Raw genomic sequence first — 24,165 nt, 5'->3', positions numbered from 1 at the left:
AGGTCAGTTGCGGGTGGTAAAAGAATAGTGAGAGTAGGTACAAAGATAGCTAGGTTATCTTGGGGGAAAGGGCTGGAGACATAGTTGGTAGAACCTCAGTTCTACCTTGACCTGGTCCTGGGGAATAAGGTAGGAAGGCAGACCTGGGTTCCCTGGCTCAATGAGCTTGTTTGCTCAGGGCAGAGTGGTGCCCTCCTTATCACCTGAGAAGAAGGGGCAGCATAGTTGCTGTGGAACCTGGGAAGAAGCATCCTGTGAAGTAGCACCTCATTCACTCCAAGCCCATGGAGAGAAGAGCCTTTAGAAGGGGAAGTAAGGCCAGGAAGGAAGCTAGAATGACCTCAGCACCTGCAAGCTGTCCATGGATTTTTTTGGGGGGAGACTGGGCATCCTGGGATCTGTTCTTTTCCTGGCAGCCTTGCCTTCTCAGGCTTCTTAAAGTTTTCAGTTGGGAGGACTTTGTTGAAAGTATGTAGGGCTATCCTATGAAACAAGAAGGGAGTTCAATAGGGACCAATGGATTACCAATCATTTTTGAAGAAAATCCTGAGGCAGACACTGTGCTAGGTACTTGCTGGAAATTCCAAGATAAAAATGAAACAATTCTTCCACTCAAGAAGCTCGTATTCTATTGGACAAGACAATGTGTGTGTGTGTGTGTGTGTGTGTGTGTGTGTATACACATTACATATACATACATATATATGCATGTGTGTGTGTATTGAGAGAGAAAGAGGGAGAGAGAGAGAGAGAAAGAGAGAGAGAGAGAGAATATAGACTAAAGAAATTCCAATTAGTTTTGGAAAGGAGGACACTAGCAACTTGGAACAGGGGCTGGACAATCTTGGAATTGGGGACATGCTTTCCCAAGACTCAGAGTATTTGGTCCTGAATGCCTTTATATTCTGTGGGCCCAAGATAAGGGTTAGAGGGATAGAGGGTAGATAACATACATCGGGTGAGGAAAGGCTGGAGAGGAAGACAGAACTTTACCCCCTACTAGAGGGCCAAATGTTGGGCAGGTTGGTGAGGGCATGGGGACTTCTGCCTTCTCTAATCTCAGAGAACTTTAATTTCCCAAAATGTTTTGCCCTCTAAAGTTTATCAGATTTTTTTGAAGATTAGAGAGTTGAGGTTAATCATGGGGGAAGTATATGGGAGGGAGAAAGGACCTTTTTGTCCAGCTGCTTGTCCTGAGTCCTCAGATTAGGGGTTTCTGGTCTGGATGGCCTCACATCTCCATGTCCCTGAAGGAGGCAAAATTTCAACTCCTTGGTTCTGTATGGATGCTGGACTAGGAGCCAGGAAACTTGGGCCTTAGTCTGTATTCTGCCATTAACTCTGGGCTTCTTAGTCAGATGAGGAAGTTGGACCAGGTGATCTCAAAGGTCCCTCCCAATCATAGCAGTCTATATGATTTAGTTGCCATTTGACTCCACCTCAGCTCAATCTCAGTTTCGGTAAAAGTAGAATAAATCTTCCTCCATTGATGTTGGATAGGCCATCCTTTCTTCCTTCCCCCCTTTACCCCCTTTCCAACCAACAGTTTTTTCCTTTGTAAAATGAAGCTGAATGAGAAGATCTCTATGGTCTCATCTAGCTCTAAAAAAATACTTTATTTTTTAAAATTATTTTTATTCTATTTTTTAAAAAATATTCATTTTTAGCTTTCAACATTCATTTCCACAAGATTTTGAGTCCCAAAATTTCTCCCCATGTCTCCCCTCCATCCACTGCAAGACAGTGTGCATTCTGAATACCCTTTCCCCCAATCTGCCCTCCTTTCTATCACACCCCTCTTTCTCTTATCCCCATCCCCTCTATTTTCTTGTAGGACAAGATAGATTTCTATACCCCATTGCCTGTATATTTTATTTCCCAGTTGCAATTCTTAAAAATTTAAACATTTTAAAAAACAACTTTTAAACACCTATCTTTAAAATTTTGAGTTTCAACTTCTCTCCCTTCCTCCCTCCCCACCAATCCCCACTGAGAAGGCAAGCAATTCAATACAGGTTATACATGTGTAGTTATGCAAAAGACTCCCATAAAAGTCATGTTGTGAAAGACTAACTATATTTCCTTCCATCATATCTTGCCCTCCATTTATTTTGTTATCTTTCTTGACCCTATTCCTCCTCAAAAGTGTTTACTTCTAATTACCCTCCCTTCTATCATCCTCCCACCCACTGCTTATCCCCTTCTCCCCTACTTTCCTGTAGGTGTAAGATAGATTTTCATAGCAAATTGAGTGTGCATGTTATTCCTTCCTTAAGTCAAATGTGATGAGAATAAAGTTCACTTTTTTCCTCCCACCTGCCCCCTCTTCTGCTCCATTGAAAAAACTTTTCCTTGCTTCTTTTATGTGAGAGATAATTTGCCCCATTCTATTTCTCCCTCTCTCTTCCCAATATATTCTTGTCTCACCCCTTAATTTTATTTTTTTTAGATATCATCCCTTCCTATTCAACTCATCTGTGCCCTCTGTCTAAATGAATATAATCCCTCCAACTACCCAAATACTCTCAAGAGTTACAAATATTATCTTTCCACATAGGAATGTAAACAGTTCAACTTTAGTAAGTCCCTTATGATTTCTCTTTCCTATTTACCTTTTCATGCTTCTCTTGATTCTTATGTTTGAAAGACAAATTTTCTATTCAGCTCTGGTCTTTTCATCAAGAATGCTTGAAAGTCTTCTGTTTTATTGAATGACCATTTTCCCCCCTGAAGTATTATAATCAGTTTTGCTGGGTAAGTGATTCTTGGTTTTAATCCTAGTTTCTTTGACTTCTGGAATATCATATTCCATGCCCTGCAATCCCTTAATGTAGAAGTTGCTAGATCTTGTGTTATCCTAATTGTATTTCCATAATACTTGAATTGTTTATTTCCGGCTTCTTGAAATATTTTCTCCTTGACCTGGGAGCTCTGGAATTTGACTACAATATTCCTAGGAGTTTTCCTTTTGGAATCTCAGGAGGCAATCAGTGGGTTCTTTCAATATTTATTTTACCCTCTGGTTCTAGAATATTAGGGCAGTTTTCCTTGATTTTTCTTGAAAAATGATGTTTAGGCTCTTTTTTTGATCACCGATTTCAGGTAGTCCCTTAACTTTTAAATTATCTCTCCTGGATCTGTTTTCCAGATCAGTTGTTTTTCCAATGAGATATTTCACATCGTGTACTATTTTTTTTCATTCCTTTGGTTTTATTTCTTGATTTCTTGATTTTTCATAAAGTCATTAGCTTTCATCTCTCCATTCTAATCTTTAAGGAATTATTTTGTTTAGTGAGCTTTTTCCTCTTACTTCTGGCCAATTTTTCTTTTTAGGGCATTCTTCTTCTCATTGGCTTTTTGGATCTCTTTTGTCATTTGGGTTAGTCTATTTTTTACAGTGTTATTTTCTTCAGCATTTTTTTGGGTCTCCTTTATCAAGCAATTGACTCATTTTTCATGATTTTCTTGCATCACCTTCATTTCTCTTCCCAATTTTTGATCTTCTTCTCTTACTTGACTTTCAAAATTCTTTTTGAGCTCTTTCATGGTCAAAGAACGATTCATATTTTTCTTGGAGACTTTGGATGGCGGAGCTTTGACTTTGTTGCCTTCTGTTTGCATGTTTTGGTCTTGCTTGACACCTAAGTAAGATTCTATAGTCTGGTTCTTTTACTGGCTTTTGCTCATTTCCCCAGGCATTTACTTGACTTTTGAGCTCTCTGTCAAGGTAGATCTCTACTTCCGGTGGGGATGGGGGGTATACTGTCAGTTGCTTGATTCCCCCACAGTCTGTGGGCCTAGAGCTCCAGCATAGTTGCTGCTGCTGCCCCTGCTGCTGCTGTGGCTGCTGCAGGTTCCTCCACCTCAACCCTCTTCTGCTGCCCTGAGGCTGGGGCTGGACCACTCTACTCTTCCACATTGGTCCCACAGGCTTTTTCCACTGACCTTCCAATTTGTCCACAGCATTTTGGGGTCATGAAATCTGGAAACCACCACAGGTGCCCAAGATTCAGTCTCCCCCCCAAGCCTACTCAGGTCTGGTCTGTGCCAGCATGCCTACAATGTGGTGTGATAGACACTCCCTAGCAACCTTCTGGGCTCTCTTGGGCTGGAGATTTGCTTCACTCCATTCTTCTGTGGGTTCTACAGCTCCAGAATTTGTTTAGGGCCATTTTTTATGTATTTGACTGGGTTTGGAAGGAGTACTCTAGAAAGTCTGTGCTTTTACTTCTCCATCTTGGCACCTACCCCCAATACTTTAAAGTCTTTTGGAGGAAGGGGCATGGGGGTTGGGGTCGGCTTTAAACCCTCTTTCAATCTAATGTTAAGGGTGCTTCACGCCTCCCACCAAATCAGGTTTCTTGAATGCCATGTGTGAAGAAAGTTTTGACCTCAATCTAGAAATTAGGAATAATTAGTTAAAATTGAATGTTATTAAATGGCTAGTTTATTCATGGATATTGGGAGTGGAGCATTCTTCAGTACTGGCCTCCAAGTCTGTTTCCCCAAAAGATGGTGCCATTCTGTCTTTTTCCCCCTCCTGCCTCAGCTAAGGGTACCTTCTTGACACTTGTGGTGTTTGACTCAAATTCAAAAATCTGTGGTTAGGACTACTCTTCTGTAAATGGATGGGCTCCGTCTAGAAACTTTCTAAATTCCCTTCTAACTTGAAATCCTAAATCCTATAAGATACAGGCAATATTTTATGAAGAAGTGAATTAATTAATTAGTAATGAACCCAGATACTTTGCCAAGGTTAGATCTTTTTGAGTTTATTTTCTCAATGTTCAGCCTCCCCTAGAAACTGTCTATAAAATTCTGGGCACGAGCAGGGAAGTAAATAAGTTATGTTTTATAATTCTGTATAATGAAGTCATTTGAGAGATGGCTGAAGGCGAAGAGGCTGAATGGGAGAGGAGGAATATTATTTTATCTGAGTCAGTCAGTGCTCCATGTTTCTGGGTAGCGCTGGGCTGTGTTTGCCTGAACAGAGGATCTCATGCCCAATTTCCACCATTTGCTCAGAAGAGAGAGACTAGTTCCTATGTCATAACTATGGATGATTATTGAGGCAGAGGGGAGCGTAGTCAGGATGGAGTTCTGGGCTTTTCTTTGGAGTTTTTTGGCCTGGATGAAGTTGCCAAACCCATAATGTTGTTTTAGCATATTTGAGTGTGGATTTTTAACAAAGTCCAACTTCTCCAAGATACTTGACCAAAACTAAAACGTTCAATAGCAGAGTTAGACTTTTGTAGTCATGAAACAGGAAATGGTTCAGTGCAAATATTTAGAAATGCTGGAGGGACTCTGAATTTCACATCGATGCTTCTTCCCCCCCAACCCCTGGTGCCTGCATGCTGTAAAATGAATCATACTTTTCCCTAACAGAATTATTTAATTCCTAAATATTTGTCATAATAAGTGAAAACATGGTACACAGCTGAATAGGCAATTTCTCCTATTCCATTTAAAGAAGTGTTCTAATTGACTTCTGACCCCTGTAGGCCTATAAACAGCAACAGAAATTCCCTTCCCACTTAAGCTGGGTCTGCTGTGTAATGTTGCAATAAGGCAACGATTCAGGAAAATGTTTCCTCTTGTTACAAGTGTCCATAAAGTTGTCATTGTTTAGGTCAGTGGGTGGCAGTGTTTCTTGCCTTATTTTGAGCTTTCTTCAATTAAAGGAGTCCAGATAGTAATGTCTCCCTTTGTAGAAATGACCTGATTAGTCAGTAGTGGCTTATGCCAATTTTAAAATTCCAGTTCAGTTTTTCTTTTTTAAGAAAATAAACAAGGTGTCCCAAAAGTCTTAGTACAGTTTTTAAGCCTTTCTAGCTCAAATTCATACAGGGTGTCCCCAAAATTTCAGTACTGTTTTAAGCAATTAAAGTTTAAAGACATTAAAGCTGATCATTAGCTTATTTGTTTATTATTTTAATTGATATGTTATTGATTAATATATAATATTAATTTATGTATTCAATTTAATTAAATATTTATTTAACTCACAGGTATAAAATATGGTTAATATAAATATATGGATTTGTTATTTATTATTAAGTTTATTATTAGGTTAAGTCATTAAGGCTTAAAACAGCACTAAGACTTTTGGGTGAGGGTAACTGAAGGCCTCAAAACCCTCAGTGCGTTAGGGGGATGTCTATCTCAAGTATGTGAATACTTCTCCTGACAGAGTGAGTAGTTGAAGCAGTGGTGGTCCCATATTAAAGATGCCACGGTCATCCACTGCAACTCGAGCCATTGCTACTCACCCTGACTTTTGTCTTGTCGTGGGACTTTTATGACTCTGGAAGAGATAGTGAGGCTGGTTACTTTCGTGTAACTCTTCCTCATGTACATCCAATTCACTGACTAATCAAGACATCACCCCATGATGTCTTGGTCCTTTGAAAAGGAAAGAAATAGAAGTACCACAACGAGACTTATGAGTCACTCTATATGTATTTACCATTCAGTAAAAGGAACTATACTAAATGGAATGGACAGGGGAGGTGTGTGCTTCAAAATACTAGTAACATATACATTGGTAAAACAAGACATGACATGGTATGTCAGGGATGGTGATGAATCATATATTCTATATGTCACTGCAATTAATCAGATCATAATATGTAATTTTCTTTAAAATTCCTTGTGAGTTTGTAAGTCTTTCATTTTAATATTATTCTATATGTAGAATCATAGACTTTTAGAGTTAGAAAGAACTTTTGAGATCATACAATTATTTTGCAGGTAAGGAAACAATGAGATCCAGATAAGGAGAGTAACTAGTCACACAGAACCAAGTCTTGAGTCTCCCTATTTCCATGACAATATGCCATTCTGATAAAACTAAAATGTAGGGCTTAGGCCTATAACCATGAAATTAAAAGTGTCAGACACAGCTAAGTGAATTTTCTTGTTCTTGTCCCTCCTTTTTATAGGAAACTTTAGTGTGGACATTCCCTCCACTAATGTACAAGTTGGCAAAAGGTCTTACAGTCTTAGAAAGTTGCCCGAGTCACTGAGGGTGTGGTGTTAGTGACTTACCCATCCCCACAAAGTTAGTAGGCATCAGAAGCAGGCCTTTAAGTGAATTAAACAGCTATTTTACAGAATTTTACAAACAGCTATATTACAGAATTTTCCAAAATAAAGCATTGATTATTTTAGGGAGAAGTCATTTGTGTTACTGAATCATCAAGGTCTATTTGAGCCAGTTCCAGAAGTGATTGTTAAATTTTTATTGTGAACACTTGGATATGAGTAAATGCTACAAATTAGGGCTTGATATCTTATTTTGTTGATTGCCTAGACTTAAGAAAATTACAGAGAAAATGTTAATAATGCAGATTAACCTCGAAAGAGTGTCATGTGAAAATTTTTTTCGGTCAGTTAAACATTTATCGGTGCACTGCTCTTCTGAATATAAAATATTTGTTGTTTTTCTTCAGTTGTATCTGACTCTTTGTGCCCTCATTTGGAGTTTTCTTGGTAAAGATACTGGGGTGATTTGCCACTTCCTTCTCCAGCTCTTTTTATAGATGTGGGGGGGCGGTGCAGCTAGGTGGTGCAGTGGATAGAGCACCAGTGCAAGAGTCAGGAGGACCTGAGTTCAAATCTCACCTCAGACACTTGACACTCACTACCTATGTGACCTTGGGCAGGTCACTTAACCCCAATTGCCTCATCCTGGGTCATCTCCAGTCATCCTGATGAATATCTGGTCACTGGATTCAGATGGCTCTGGAGGAGAAGTTAGGCTGGTGACCTGCACAGCCCTCCCTCACTCAAAACAAAGTCACATCCAAGTCATGTTATTATTTCTCCGATGCTATGGTCTTCTTTGGCAACAAAGGATGAACACACATACACACACACACACACACACACACACACACACACACACAGTGATTTTTATAGATGAGGAAACCGAGGCAAACAAGGCTAAGTCATTTGCCTGAGGTCATACAGCCATAGTAAATGTCTGAGGCTGGATTTGAACTCAGGTCTTGACCCCAGGTCTGACCCTGTGTCTACTGCACCACCTAGTGCCCTGTATTTGCTGTTACCTGAACTCAATTAATACCAACCATTCAAGTGCAGTGTCCCAGGTCAGGTACTAACAGACGACATTCCTTCAGTCTTTTTTATTGTACCCCTAAGCAAAATTCACCATCCTATTCACACGTCATCTGTACTGGAAGACAGAGAGATGGGATCCTTTTAAAAACTCCATTTAAGGAGAGCCATCTCTTTATTTCTCACCCCTTTCTACCCAGCCGTACTCCTTTGCATTTCTACTTCATTTCTACTTCACTTCTTACTCCCCTTATTTTGTTCCCCTCCCCTCATTCATAAGCTCCTTGAGGGCAGAGTCTGTCCTTTTTTTTTTTTTTCTTTTTTTTTTTTGTATTTGTATCCCCAGCACTTAACACAGTTCCTGTCACATAGTCATGGCTTAATAAATGTTTATCAATTAACTAAAAAAAGGAACTAGTTTATGGATCTGTAGTTAGCATGGTAGAAGGCATAAATCCAAATCTTTGAAAACATTTCATGAGATCGTTTGAATGCCTCTGCAGTATACCGTAGTCACATAATGGAATATGTTGCCATAATCAGGAACACAGGAAATAGATCTATGGGGCAGGAAAGTGCAACACTTAATAGTAACACCAATAAGCACACTACTTTCCTCCCCTTCTACGGCTGTGGGTAGTCAACTTATAAAAGTCAATTTGCTTAGGTGGGACATCTGGATGGAAGAACAATATACCTCTGGGGAATCAGTTTGCCTGGCTGGCTTTCCTCATGGTTCGGTTCCCCTATGTATACTCACCCTTGGGGACAAGTCTTAGGATACAGTTGTACTGTAATCTGATGGAAGTTTTAAGGCACAACAAACACTAACGGGATGGGCAGGGGTGATGTGTCATATAATCATTGACAGCTGAGTACATAAAAATAATTTTAGAGCCCTTCACTGTTCTCTTGGGTGTATGTGGGTCAGAGAAATGGGGCTCTTACAGAACCATGTGTAAATGCAGTAGTATGATTTTCATCTTAGAAAGGAAAACTTTGTCAAAGCTTCTGTAATGCGAAGAGAGATGGATCCCTGTTTCACCTAGTTATCAATCAGCTGGCTTGGGCCTAGGTATGCTGGTAAATATTTAACAACTGGCTGTATGAGAAAAAACATACATGTAGGAATCACTTTTAAGTTAAATGCTTTATTAACACTTATTTAATATCTATTAACATTTCTCTATCACTCTCTCAAGTCTAAATCATCAACAAAACCATAAATCAGTCCCTGATGTATAATGTTTGCCAATTTCCAAGGTGTAAAAACTCACACTGAAAATTTAGTAATTGGCTTTTGGGAGCTGTTAAGAGCTGGATGTAGCCCACCGCTGGGTACAGAGTTCATTCTGAGGCTCATTTTATTCTCTTGTTCCTTTCTTTCAAATAATTTTATAATTTTTTTTTCTGGAAAGATGATAGTCATGCTTGGCACAAATATGCAATTACACCGTCATTTAATTATTTTTCCATAGATTTTGACATCAACGAAACCACCCCATCTATGGTGCGCATTATTGAGTTAAACTTCTATATCTAAAAGTCCATGATTTGACATAGAAATTAATTGAAAATGAAACATTTGTAAGTGAATGAGGAATTTCAAGGGAATTTATGTATTGTGATCTGATTAACTATAGTGATAGGTTTGGTATATAATTCATACTCCCCTCCTCCTCATCCCTTGATTAATGGCCCTTCATCTCTATGTATTCTATTCACACTATTAGTTTTTTGGAATACACCTCTCTCCTCCCTCCCTCCACTTGGCATAGTCCTTTTCACAGGTAGATGCTTAACATATACAGTGGGTTCCAAAAGTTTTAGTGTTCTCTCCTGGTTCTCCTACCTCTGTGGCTGCTCCTTCTCTGTCTCCTTTGCTGGCTCTTCATCACATGTTTGTTGTGAGGATCAAATTGGAAAAAATATTTACAAAAATTAGAAAAAAATTAATAGTACCTTTCAACTATAAAGTGTTAAACTATAGATGTTAACAATCATCATCATTGTCGTCACAGTAAGAAGTGATGTAATCTTCTTCTAAACTTTTAAAAATCTTCACTGGTTCCCCATTATTACATTTTATGGTATTCAATAAACTGCAGTGACACTCATATTTCTCATCTCTTTTCCAACTAGTCTGTTCTCATCTACAACCTCCTTAACTTAGGGCCAGGTTATTTCATATTTCTTCATATCCCCTTCATTGCTTTGCAGATAGTAGATAGAAGATACATTCCTTGATTTTTGATTTTCTTGTTTGTGCAAAGAGACTTACCAGGTATACTAGCTTTCTCTAGACCAGATGGAATAATACTAAGGGATGTAGATATGCCTGGAGAAATGCATTATTTCCAGCCTTTTTTTTTTTTTTTTACCTCCACACAGAGACTAGACTCCATTGATTTTTGTTTGGTGTTATATCTAGCAAGGGCTCTCTATCTAACAAGTTGTTTGGATTGGATTGGAAGCATACTGCTGTAAAATCCAATTTGTATCACTAAAAAGGTGGTATGAAAGACAAAATTTAGTCAGTTTCAGGGACATACATGGATGCTTCCTGTCTATGATTTCCAGCATGTTTGCATTAAGGAAACCATGTCCTCTTAAATTCAATAGAAAAGATTTGAAGACAAATTCTTCCTATCAAGGATAATTAGAAACCAAACCCCATAGATTCTGCAATGACCATGAAAGCAATGCTAGCTGTCCCCATGGACCTAAATGTGATCAGAAGAACTGAAAAAAAATTTTGTTGGGCGAGAAGGTTCTGGAAAAGAGAAACCAATTTGGAAAAATACAAAACAATACTCTAAGTTGTTTGGGCACATCCATGTCTGCTTGGAAAAATAAAAACATGGAGTCTGAGACTGTATTATTTCCTCTGCCTGCTTCATTAACGCAGGCATCCCCTTACCCTTCAGTCAATTTCAAAGCAGGAATTCAGAGCTTGGAAGCAATTCAGAGTAGAGGTTCAGAGCATGAAGAGGCAGGGTTGGTGCTGGGGCTAGGAGTGGGAAGGTGAGGGTGAGGGTGGGGAGAGGGGAAGAGTTCTGGGTTAGAAACCTGAAAATAAGGTTTTCAGGTTCATCTGTGCATCTGAGATAGTCTGTTTGTGCCACGGTTTTCTGACTTCTTCTATTTCCAGGACTTTTAGAAGCCCTGGGACTTTCCTTGAGATTTTTGACTAAGATCAAGTGTATAAGGATCAAATTAGATAGTAAAGGCAACATTAGATGTAGAAGAGACTTCAGGTAATAAAGCACAGAAGATGCTCAAGGGGACCTTTAATATAGAAGACCAAATACAGAATGTTAGGGGTGGAATAACAACCTCATATTCAGGACTGAAAGTGACCTACGAGCATCTCTACTAGTTTAATCCTTATTGAAAAGAAGGGTCCCCTCTACAGCACAGTTAACAAATGGTTGTTTCTGCTCAGAGAACTCCAGGGAGAGGAATCTACTACTGTCTGAAGTAGGCTTCTAAGATGGGACTCTTTGACTTCATCTGGTTCCACCTCTTCATTCTAGTAGCTGAGGTAACTGAAGTTGAGAGGAGTGAATTATCTAGGAGATGGGGGAATGGAGGAGCCAAGGGATCCTGATGTGATAACATACATGTGAAAAGAGAGGTACAACACTTAAGACAATGGCAGAGTAGAGAGAGAGCTGGTTCAAGATTCATGAAAAACTAGGTACATGTCCTGCCTCTGATACATACTGACTCTGACCCTGAGAAAGTGATTTAGCCTGCAGAATTTAAGTCAATAAACGCTAGTCTACTAGTCCTTAAAAAAAAAGCAAAAGAAAAAAAAGAAAGAATTTCTTTATCTGCGTGATCCCCATCTTGACCTGGGCTCTTTGATCGTTTTGTTTCATGAATGCCTTTGTCAGATTACAAAATAAACTAATTACATCAAAATATAGTCATATATTTATATATGCAATGCATGTATACATACATATATGTACATACACACATGTACACACAAGTTATGCATTGTATCTATACACACATGCATGTAAATATACACATATGCACATGTATGTGTATATGTGTGTATGTATACATGCACATATATACATGCATATATATAAAAGTCAAACTCTTGAACTCCATTTTAAGAACTTCTGCCCTATACCTAAAGAAGTCACAGTTCAAGTTCTTATCTCTAAGGATGGCATTAGATTGTAATTTCCTTGAAGGCAGGGGATTTCTTTTACCTTCCTTTGTATCTCTAGCACATATCACAGTGCCTGGCACATAGTAAATGCTGAATAATTAATAAATAGTAATCATATATAAAATATATAATAATAAATACAATAAACTTAATTGATAAGTGTTAATAATTGCTTATTGACTGAGATAACATCATTATATTAAGAAACAGGGAGCTAATGAGTAGTTTTGTGATCTCTAATGTAAAGGGTTTGGACTAGATGACCTCTAAGCTTTCATATTCCAAGAGAATCACATGAGTCATGAGGTGCCCCTCCCGGAATCTCCTCTGCCTGTCATATCATGGCCCTTCCTTGACATCTCCGCAGCATTAGGAGAATGCCACTTCTGTGATTGTAGTCTGAAGGGCACCAGATATTCCCCAAGTTCTCTCCCCAGGGTTCTGGCAGCCACTTGAAATTCACACTTCTGGCTCCTTTGAAATGATATTTTGCTGAGAGAGCACGATGATCTTTGGGTTCTCTCCAGAAACGGGAAATACTAGTCACCAAGAGAAGGATGCCCAAAGAAAGAAATGCGGTGCTAACACAGGAACTGAAGGATGGTAAAGACGTTGCTTCCATGTCATTGAGGGCTGGCTATGCACATGGTCAAAACTTGCATTACATTATCCTGGCAGATATTATTTCAAAATAATAATAATATCTAGCATTATGTAATGCTTGAAGGTCTGCAAAGTTCCTTACATGTGTTACTTCCTAATCTCACTACAACACTGTTTAGACAATAATGTTAGAAATTTATAATAAAATGGTCATTTTGGTGCTATAAAGTTTACAAACTGCTTTCCTCACAACCAACACTCTCACTAATGCATTGGAAAGTTGTTGCACTAAGAGGTTGGAACTTAACAGATGTTATGGGTGGTTGCTCATAATCTTTAGGTTTTTTGAATGAATGTGGAGCTACAAAGTTCTGTGAAAATAGAGTAGGAAAGAGAGACTGTAAGTCGAGACTATATCGTAGTCTACATGTTGTAGACTACTCTATCAAGTTATAGCCTTTATGAGACACAATAGGATTTCAACTCAAGTCTCCTGACCTTGAGGCCGGTATTCTCCTCTACTCCATGCCACCTCTTAGCATAAAATTGACAATCAGAGTCAACAGTGGTGTCATTATCTGTCAAATTCAAATAGCACCTCAACAAACATTCCTCCTGAAATCTATTCAGTGAGTCACAATTAAACCTTCACTTGGAGACCTGGGAGGGAGAACCCACTGTTTTCAAAAGGTATTTATTCCACTCTTGGAGAATTCTAATTTTTAGGAAGTTTTTCCTTCTATCAAATCTAAATTTGCTCTCTTTGTAACTTTTTTCTATTGCTTCTAAGACCTTAGGCAAGTTAGAGAAAGATTAATCCTTATTCTAATGAACAGATCTTCCAGGTCTTGAAGACAGCCATCACATCTTTGCAAATTTTTGTCTTGTCTAATCTAAATATCTTGTTTATTCAGTCATTCTCCACATGGCATGATCTTGAGGCCCTTCAAAATTCTGGATTCCTTCCTGTCCATGCTCTGTGCATTATCTGTGCCCTTCTTAAGATGTGGATCCCAGGAGTGACCAAAATAGTGTAGAAATGATGTAGTCAAAGTGGAACAGAGTGGAGATTATGATTTCCCTCGTTCTAGAGTCTTTAAATGGAGTCTAATATTAAACTAGCTTTCCTGACGGTTCTATCATACTGTTGGCTTTAACTCCGTGCACCAAAATCCCCAGCTCTTTTTCATTTGAAGTACTATGCAGCTATCTCTCCCCCATCTTGGGCTTACTGTTTTATTTTTTTTAACCCATGTGTAAGGCTTAATGTCTATACCTAGTAAATATCAATTTATTTGATTTGGATCAGTGTTCTAGTCTGTCAGATTTTTGGATACCATGGCTGTCATTCAGTATGTTAGCTGTTGCTCATACCTTTCTTCCATATGCAGGTTTAAAATTCAGGCCACTTATGCCCTTGTCATTGATAAAAATGTGAAACATCATAGGGCTAAGCAAAAAGAGACCTCCTTTGAAACTGACATTGAACCATTAATGATAATTCTTTGGATGTAGTTATTTAATCAATCAACAAGCATTTATTAAGTGAGTACTGTGAGTCAGGCATTAAGTTAAGGGACTGAGGATACAAAGAGAAAGAAAAAAAGTGTCTCTGTCCTCAAGCGGCTTCCATTCTAATTGGGGCTGCAGGAGAAATGTACATACAAAATACCTACGTAGTGGATGAAAGCTAACCATAGGAGTCAAGGCACTAGCATTTAGGAGCACTAGGAAAGACCTCTAGTGGAAGATGGCATTTAAGCTGAGGCATGAAGAAAGTCAGGAATTCTAAGAGGTGGAGTAGAGCATTCCAGGCTTGAAGACTGGAGATATGGAGGTATATGTGTTCAGAATGATACATAAAGCCAACACAGTTGGATTGTAAAGTATGCGAAAGGGACTGATTTTTAACAAATCCAGAAATATAGGAAAGGGCTCAGATTATGAAGAACTTTGGATAGCAGACTGAGGAGTTTGTTTAATCCTTGACCTAACCAGGAGTCACTGGAGCTTATTGAGTAGAGAGGTGACATGGTAAGATCTACACTTTAGGAAAATCACTTTGGCAACTGTATGAAGGATGGTTTGCAATGAAGAGAGGCATAGGGACCAATTAAAAAAGCTATGAATAGTTCAGGAACCAATTAAAAGGCTATTAATAGTTCAAGTGAGAGGTGGTGAAAATCTCAACTAGAGTGGTATTTGTATGAGTGGAGAGATGGAAATTTATATGAGAAATGTGGAGGTAGAAATGACAAGATTTGGCAACTGATTGATTGCATCTCTGGCATGAAGGCAACTGAAAAATTGAGAATTTGAGAGAGGTGGCAGACCTGAGTGATTGAGAAGATGGAGGTGCCCTGAACAATAATAGGAAAGTTTGGAGGAAGGGTATATTTTGGGGAAAAAATGAGTTCTATTCTGGATATATTGAGTTTGAGATGCCTACAGTAATCTATTTTGTGTTATAGGATACTGGTAATATAAGAGCTCAGGAAAGAGATTCTCTTCACATACACACAAGCATACACATATATATATATACATATTAATATATACACATATATATATACATGTATGTATCTTGTCTATAGATATGGGAGAGAGACAGAGATCAAGTACATAGATATGTTAATTACTTATGTAGACATGATAATCAAATCACAGAAGCTGATGAGGTTATCAAGTGAGGGAATATACAGTTTGGAGAAAATAAAAGAGGTATCAATAGAGCCTTGGGGAATGTCAGTGGTTAATGGGTGTCATGTGGAAGATGACCAACAAAGGAAATTTAGAGTCAGATGAATAGAAGTCTTTACACTTACTTATATATATATGAATTTCATCTTATTAGATTTAGCCCAGTGCTCTAGTCTATCAACGTCCTTTTGGATCTTGACTCTTATTATCCAGTTTCTTAGTTATCTCTTGAACTTTGTGTTGCCTTGGAAATGTGATGCATAGACCATCTATGCCTTTATTCAAGTTACTGATAAAAATGTTAAATAACATAGGGTCAAGAACAGATCCTGGGGTATACCACTGGAGACTTCCTGCCCTGTTGACATTGAACCATTAATCATTACTCTTGGACATCAGCCATCCAACCAATTCTGAATTTATCTGATTGTGTTAACACAATTTGTATTTCTCTATCTTCTATACAAGAATAATATGAGATACTTTATCAAAAGTTTTGATATTATCTAGTTAAACTATAGGCACATCATTCCCATCCACTCTTTGAGTAATTTTGTAAAAAAAAAAAAAAAAAAAAGGAAAAAGAAAAAAAAAGAAAAAGAAAAGAAATATAGTTACCATAGCATAATTTATTCTTGATAAAGCCATGCTTATTCACTGTAATTAACTTTTCCCCTCTGGATGTTCATCAACTCTTTTGAAGGATTTGTTCTATAATTAAATGAATGTCAATAAGTCACAGTTAAACTCACTAGTTCGTAAACTATTTTATTTCTTTTGTTGAAAATCAGACATTTCTCCTTCTCCAATCTTGTGATACCATGATCATTTTCCATGAGTTTTCAAATACTATTCTCAGTGCCTCAACAATCATGTTGTGGAACCCAAGGATATTATTTATCTGGGCCAAGTGACCTGAATTCTTTAAGGACATCTATTCCTATACTTATCTTGGATATTAACTGACTTTTAGTTATTTTTCCTCTTTCATTTCTCCTTCACAGAGAAAGCAAGACCAAAATGAAAATTGAGCAGCTCTGTCTTTTCTTTTTTCAGTCATCCTCTAATCCACCCCAGACAAAGCTCTTTTCCTTCTTTCAATCTCTTCCCCTCCCCCACCAATATGGCTAACCTACCTTCTTTACCCTACCTCCCCCCAGAAACAAAACAAAAACAAAAACAACAAATAACAGCCAAACATCATGAAGTCTTTTTGGTTGTTCTTAACATTTTTACCAGGCTCAGTTCTTGTTAACATTCCTGACAATAGTTTTACATATTTATTTTCTTATTACCATTGCCTTACTTTACTTTTCTGTACATTAAAAAGGTCTGGGTTTGTATTAAATAATACAGGGCTAAGTAAAAATACTTCTTACACATTGATATTGAATTATGAATGATTATTCTTTGGATCTCACCATTCAAACCATCAATCCACATTGGTTTTTTCAGGGCTATGTCTTATGTTACAAAGTCCCTTCTAGCTTTGTTATCCTATGTCCTCTGTTCGAAGATTGATCTCTGTTCTGACTTTGCGTATTCCATGAAGCAATATAAAAACAGAGGGGATATCTTGGATCCTAAAAACATAACTCATTCTCACCAATAGGACCAATTGCTCTCTGTGACCCAGAAAAAACATCATGGTGTATTCCTGGAGATTGTCACAAGTTTAAAGTAAAACCTATGGAAATTTCTGCTTGCCCACTGTCCACACAGTTTCACATTTTCTCCCCGTAAAAAGTTCTTTGCTGGTGAATAGAAAGAAATAAGGCCACTTTTCTATGAAAGAAGGAAAAAAAAGAATATATTCCACAGATTGCTGAAGTACATACTTTACCCAGGAAACCTGAGCATTTAAATTTTTGAAGAAACAAGCACAGAAATGTCTCTAAATTGAAATAAAATTATCCATAACTTTTATGTTATGAGTGTATGGAGCCATTTCCAAAAATAAGCTCCTTTTATGTGATGGGCGACACAAGTCTCCAAATTGTTGTTTGCCCTCATATATCTGGAAATATCCTGTTGGCGCCCTGTATCAGGTGAGTCACTACTTTTGGCTTTTCCTTTTGCTTTTAAAAAGAAAATGTCAAAGTCCACACTTTCTGAGAAGTGTCGGAACTTAATATTTAGAGAGGATCATAAACAAGTAGTCTGTTAATAGCTGCTAAACTTTGCTTAGAGAATAACAGACTAACATTGGCAAAGGCACAGTGTGTGTGTGTGTGTGTGTGTGTGTGTGTGTGTGTGTGTGTGTGTGTGTGCGTGTGTGTGTTTGGAAGAACCCTGACCTGGAACCCCTCAGATCTGAGTTCTAGTATTGCTTCTACCATTGACTGACTGTTGGACTTTCAGCAAGTCACTTCTATTCACCCCTCATCTTTCCCACAGATAAAATAGAGGAGGGACAAGCACAGTGCCAGGCACTGTGCTAAGCTCTTTAAAAATTTTATCTCTTTTCATCCTTACAAGGACCTCGGGAGATGGATGTTATTATTATACCCATTTTACAGCTAAGGAAACCGAGGCATACAAAGGAAAAATAACTTGCCCAGGGTCACACAGAAAAACTTCCTGTAGTTGAACTAGGTGAGCTTTAAGGTCCCTTCTAGAACTAATAAAGGTGGGCCAGGACTTTAGCTCAGCATCTCTATAACTATGATAAAGAAAGCAGCTAAGTGGCTCAGTGGATAGAGCACTGGACCTGGAGTTAGAAAGACCTCAATTCAAATCTGGTCTCAGACATTTAGTAGCTATGTGACCCTGGAAAAATTACTTAAGCCTGTTTGCCTTAATCCACCTGAGGAAAAAATGGCAAATCAATCTAATATCTTTGCCAAGAAAACCCCATAGATAGTATTTTCCAAAGTGTCATGAAGAATTGGACACAACTGATTGACTGGACAGTAAAGGCAGAGAGGGTAAAGATCTGTATAGAGAAGTTAAATGATTTGCTAAAGGTCTGAGACAAGATTCAAACCTTGGTCTTTCTGACTAAATGCCTTTTAATTGTGGTCCTGGACTTGAAGAAGTCTAAGATCCCTTGAATCTCTAAATTCATGATCTTCCAATAATTTCTAATAGATAAAGGGAATTTCTTACGAAAGGCCATCGTAGAAATGGTCAATTTGTACCATTATACTGACTCTTTTATACTGAACTTGCTTAAATATTTCTGCAAATAGAAATCTCTTAAGTCATCTCATATTTTCACTTTATTGCTGAGACATTTTAAAAAGGAAAGGATTGTGTCTTCTAGGCATCACCAGGAGGTGCCAAAATACACTGTCACTTGCTATTAAAATTATTTATGATTTTCACTAATATTATTCCTGCTGTCTAGATTTCCTTGGTTACGTCAGTTGGGATGTTTTTCCTTTATCCCACCCTTTGAGTAACAAGTATCTCCTCATTCTCCACTGATTGACAGCCATGCTCAAGGAGAAGCTTTAAATGTGACCTTGGGAGGCTGTGAAATGAAATCTGACCAGACATTTTTGAGAATTTGTAGAAAATGTAGGCCCCATTTTCTTCATCTCTAACTCTTGGAAACCCTAGTTTTCTCCTAGGTTCAGCTTCAGTGCCATCTCCTGATTCCCTCAGCAGTTAATGAACTTACCCTTTCACCCTTGAATTACTTTGTACATATTTTAAAATAAATTTTGATTGATAGTTTTTGATCTTATGTTACATGAAATTCTATCCACCCTTTCCTTTTCCTGAAAACCATCTCATACAGTTAAGGTTATTTTAAGTGATTAAAAAAAAAGAGAAAAAAAATCAGCAAAACAGATTAAAAAGTTGGAAAAGTTTGAAAATGTATGCAATGTACCCCACTCATAGACCAGCCCTCCCCATCCTCAACCTCTGCAAAGCAGTGGGGAGGGGTGTCTCCTCATGTCTTTTTTGAGGGGCCATGTTTCTTAGTAAACCTCCAACTTTCACTTTTTTTGTGGTGCCTGTTCTTTCCATTTACATTATGGTAATCATTTTGCATATCGTTTTCTTGGCTCTGCTTACTTCACTCTGTAGTCATCGGTTCAAATCTTCCCATGCTTCTCTATATTCCTCATAATCATCATTCCTTATAACACTGTTATATTTTAGTGCATTCATATGCCACAATTGTGTTTGTCCTTCATTCTCAAAGAGAACTATGCCATCAGGGAGATGATGACATGACTTGCAGTTTACTATGAGTGAGGGAGGACTGTGCAAGGTCACCAGCCTCACTTTCTCCTCCAGGTCCATCTAAGTCCAGTCATATTAAGGAATATCTAGTCAGTCAATAGATATTTAGTAAAGAACCTACTCTGTGCTAGGTGCAGTGTTAAGTGCTAGGGATACTAAGAAAGACAAAAGACAGCCCATTTTCAAATAACTTACAGTAGGATGGGGAGACAACCTGCAAACACTTATGTTCAAACAAGCTATAAACAGGATAAAAGCAAAATAATCAATATAAGGAAGGCTTTAGCATCACAAGGAGTTGGGAAAAGTTGTATAAGGGGAGATATTTTAGCTGGGATTTGAAGGAAGCCAGGGAAACTAAGAGGTGGAGATAAAAGAGAGAATTCCAGGCACAGGAGATACTCAGTAAAAATGTGTAGAGTTTGGAGATTGTAATTGTAATTTAAATGGGAAGATCTTTCCCATTTATTACTAGGCCCATCGAACCTGCTTAAATCACATAGAAGCCTATGTCACATGTGGTAGGAGGATGCTTGCTGAATGCATGTAACAGGAAAGGTAGAGCAGAACTGAGAGGAAGTTATTGAGAGTAGTTAGAATGGAGGGAGAGAGAGAACACAGGCAACCAGGCACTGCTAGGCTCATGAGTGCTTGTTTGTGGGAAGGCCCAGCAGGGGTAGAGGCTTGGGAATGGCTTTGTCCCCTGCAGTGACAATGTGTATTGACTTCTTGGCCACTATGATGGATCTGGCTTTCTGGTTTGGGGATTTGGCTTTCTGGTGTCTGAAATAAATGGGTTTTTTTCTGTCTTCTATATGGAGAGTCTTTTATACTTTGTGATTCAGAGCTGTGATGGCATATCCATAGTCGCCCTCTGTACTGTGAATATTGCCTGGTGATACAGAGATGGAGTGACACTTGCAAGAAATAGCAGAGTCTAGTGTCACTGGATTTAAGAGTACATAGTATGAGGGGACCAGGTTGTTAAGGACTTTAAATGCCAGACTGTCAATTTTGTATTTGACCCCAGAGATGAAAGGGAATCACTGGAGTTTATTAAGTGGAGGGAGATGACATGATCATACCTGCACTTTAAGAAGATCAACTGTTTCTGATACCTTGCTACCATAAAAAGATGCTGATAAGTATACTTTGGTGTCTATGTGACCTTTCTTTCTGTCTTTGACCTCATTGGGCTATATGCTTAGTAGTGTGATCTCTAGTCTCTTAGCTGTGCTCATAAAAGGAAATAAAAAGGCACAACGAAGCCAGGGACTCAAAGTCTGTTAATTACCCTGTCAGTTTATCTATGTGGAATCTGCAAGAAATGAGGCAAGTGAATATTGCCAGAATGGTGTAATATAAGTCCTTTTAGACTTAGAAGAATTATATTCCTACACCCACAGAATGAATTATTGAATTATTTTATTCCTCTGATCCTCATTTTTCTCATCTGTAAAATGGGGATAGTATTGTGCTACCTATTTCATAGGGTTGTAGTGATGAAGTACTTTAAAAGCTTAAGGTGCCAAGGAAATAAGTAGCTTTAACACATTTAAAAAATAACAGTAGGATTTCTGGGGGTTGGGGCCAAGATTGCAGAGTAGACAAAGCTAAGCTTTCCCAAATTCCCCTCCAGAAAACTCTGAAATAACACTTCAAATTCTGAAGTAGCAGCACCAACAAAAGGTCAGGATGAGATGTTTTCTTCTAGCCCAAAATCACTTAGCAGGCCAGAAAGACAGATCTATGACTCAGGAGGAGAAGGCTTGTCTAGGACCCAAAGGATGAAACACCAGTGGTGGCACTAGGTAGTGGTAACAGAAACAGCATCAACTTCAGAAGCTCTCAATCCAGAGACAGGAGAGGGATCTGGCAATAATCAGAAAGAGATTAGAATACCCTTGTACTGGTACTGGACACAGGATCAGATACTGTTTGACAGCTCCATTGCCTATACCCACTTTTGGGGCATACTTCAAGGGCAGAGAGGAGTATTTTTGGTTAAAAGGCAATAGAAGACCTCAGTGGCAGTATCACTTCCTGCTCCAAAGGATCAGCAACCCTGAGGAACAGTGTTATTTCCAGTTCCAAGGGAAGAAGGTCCCTAAGGAGAAGTATCAGTTGCAATTCTATAGGATCAGGGACCTTTTCTGGGTAAAGACCAGGTTTCAGGGTAAGAGAGTAGTGACCACATCTCTCCCCAGATCACACCACCTTGGGAGCTCCAAAAACCTTCAAACCTCTAGAATTGGTTTGTATAGCAGTTCAAAAAAAAAAAAAAACAAGCTTGAAGCTTGAGATGGAGCCCTCCCAAACCCCCATGCTGGAAATGGAGTCTAAGATCAACAAAGTTCCAAATCAAGAAATCAAGTGGAAAAATGAGTAAACAACAAAAGAACTGACCACAAAAAAGTTACATAAAAAAGATAGGGAAGTCCAAGATATAAACTCAGAAGACAATGAAGTCAAAATAACCAAAGGCAAAGCCTTGAAAATGTGAAATTGGACACAAGCCCAATAAGAATTCCTGGAACAGCTAAAAAATGATTTTAAAAATTAAATAAGAGGTGGAACTTTCTAGAAAACTTGGTGAGAGGGGGCAGCACCCGCCTGGGATTCTGTGCAGCAGAACTCATGCCACCCCTCCCCCAATCTTCTCTTTCTCCCACTCTGTCCTCCAATATTCCAACTGACTCCTGGGTGGTCCCCTTTCATTTCACCCCCAGATATGGGCATTTCAGTACCCATGTACCTTGAGTGTCACTCCAGAGCTATAAAAAATGGTGAAGGAAACAACTTACTATAATGTTTTGGGAGTAAAACCTAATGCCTTAGAGGAAGAACTAAAAAAGGCTTGTAGAAAACTAGCCTTAAAATATCACCCAGATAAGAATCCAAACAGAGAAAAGTTCAAACAGATTTCTCAAGTTTAAGGAAGTGCTTTGTGATGCAAAGAAATGAAATTTATATGACAAAGGTGGAGAACAAGCCATCAAAGTGGGTGGTTCTGGTGGTGGCTTTCTTTCTCCAATAGATATCTTTGATACATTTTGTGGAGGAGGTGGAAGAATGCGAACCAGGGAAAGGAGAGGTAAAAATGTTGTTCATCAGTTATCAGTGACCTTAGAAGATTTATATGTTACAATGAGAAAATTGGCTTTGCAAAAGAATGTGATTTGTGATAAATATGATCGACAGGGTGGTAAGGAAGGAGATGGAGAATGCTCCCAATTGCAGAGGTACTAGAATGCAAATAAGAATTCATCAGATAGGACCTGGAATGGGTTAGCAAATTCAATCAGTTTGCATGGAATGCCAAGGGCATGGGGAATGAAGTAGCCCTATAAGTAGATGTAAAAGCTGTAATGAAAGAAAAATTGTTCCAGAGAAGAAAATTCTTTTTTTTAATGGAGGTGGGGAAGGCAAGACAATTGGAATTAAGTGACTTACCCAAGGTAACACAACTACTGTGTCAAGTGTCTGAAGCCAGATTCGAATTCAGGTCTTCCTGACTCAAGGGCCAGTGCTCTACTCACTACACCATCTAGCTGCCCTTGGGAGAAGAAAATTCTGGAGGTTCATATTGACAAGGGCATGAAAGATGGTCAGATGATAATGTTTCATGATGAAGGTGACCAGGAGCTAGGACTTGAGTCAGGAGATATCATTGTTTTGGATCAGAAGGACAATGCTCTGTTTACACAATGTGGTGAGGACCTTTTCACTTGTATGGATATTCAGCTGGTTGAAGTATTGTGTGGCTTTTAGAAACCAGTAACAACTCTTGATAATAGAACTATAGTCATTACTTCTCATCTTGGAAAGATTGTTAAACATGGAGATACCAGATGTGTGCTGAATGAAGGTATGCCTATTTATCACTGACCTTATGAGAAAGGAATCCTAATAATTTAATTTAAGGCAAACTTTCCAGAGAATGACTTTCTTTCATCAGACAAACATCTTTGTTGGAAAAATTACTGCCTAAAAGAAAGGAGTAGAGGAGACTGAAGATACGGACCAGGTAGAACTGGTAGACTGACCCATCTCAAGAAGAAAGATGCTGTTACAATGAAGTTTATGAGGATGATGAACATCATCCCAGAGTTGGAGTTCAGTGTCAAACCTCCTAATAAGGGGTGGGGGGCAGTGAATACTCTTCATTGTAATGTTGGCTTTTGTATGCAATAGTGAATGAGTGAAGGACTTACAATTATCTTAACACATTTACTACTAGCTATTATTTTTGTTGTAATATTCAACTGTAGTTGTGTATTAAAAAGTTAATGAAATCAGTAATATAAAATGCTGATTTGGCAATTTATGATGTTCTGTGTGCAAGATAGTCAATTATTTCTTTATGATAAAGAAGCCCCCAAGCATTTTTTTAT

General features: G+C 38.4%; 1 pseudogene; it reads left to right on the top strand.

Moving 5' to 3' along the window:
- Positions 1-22,554: 22,554 nt before the first annotated feature.
- LOC140510113 (dnaJ homolog subfamily A member 1-like) lies at positions 22,555-23,907 on the top strand (annotated as a pseudogene).
- Positions 23,908-24,165: the final 258 nt, after the last annotated feature.

This window comes from Notamacropus eugenii, chromosome 6, assembly GCF_028372415.1.
Source record: "Notamacropus eugenii isolate mMacEug1 chromosome 6, mMacEug1.pri_v2, whole genome shotgun sequence".
Lineage (NCBI taxonomy): Eukaryota > Metazoa > Chordata > Mammalia > Diprotodontia > Macropodidae > Notamacropus > Notamacropus eugenii.
Note: the sequence above shows the minus strand (reverse complement) of the source record. Positions and strands in the feature narration are given on the sequence as shown.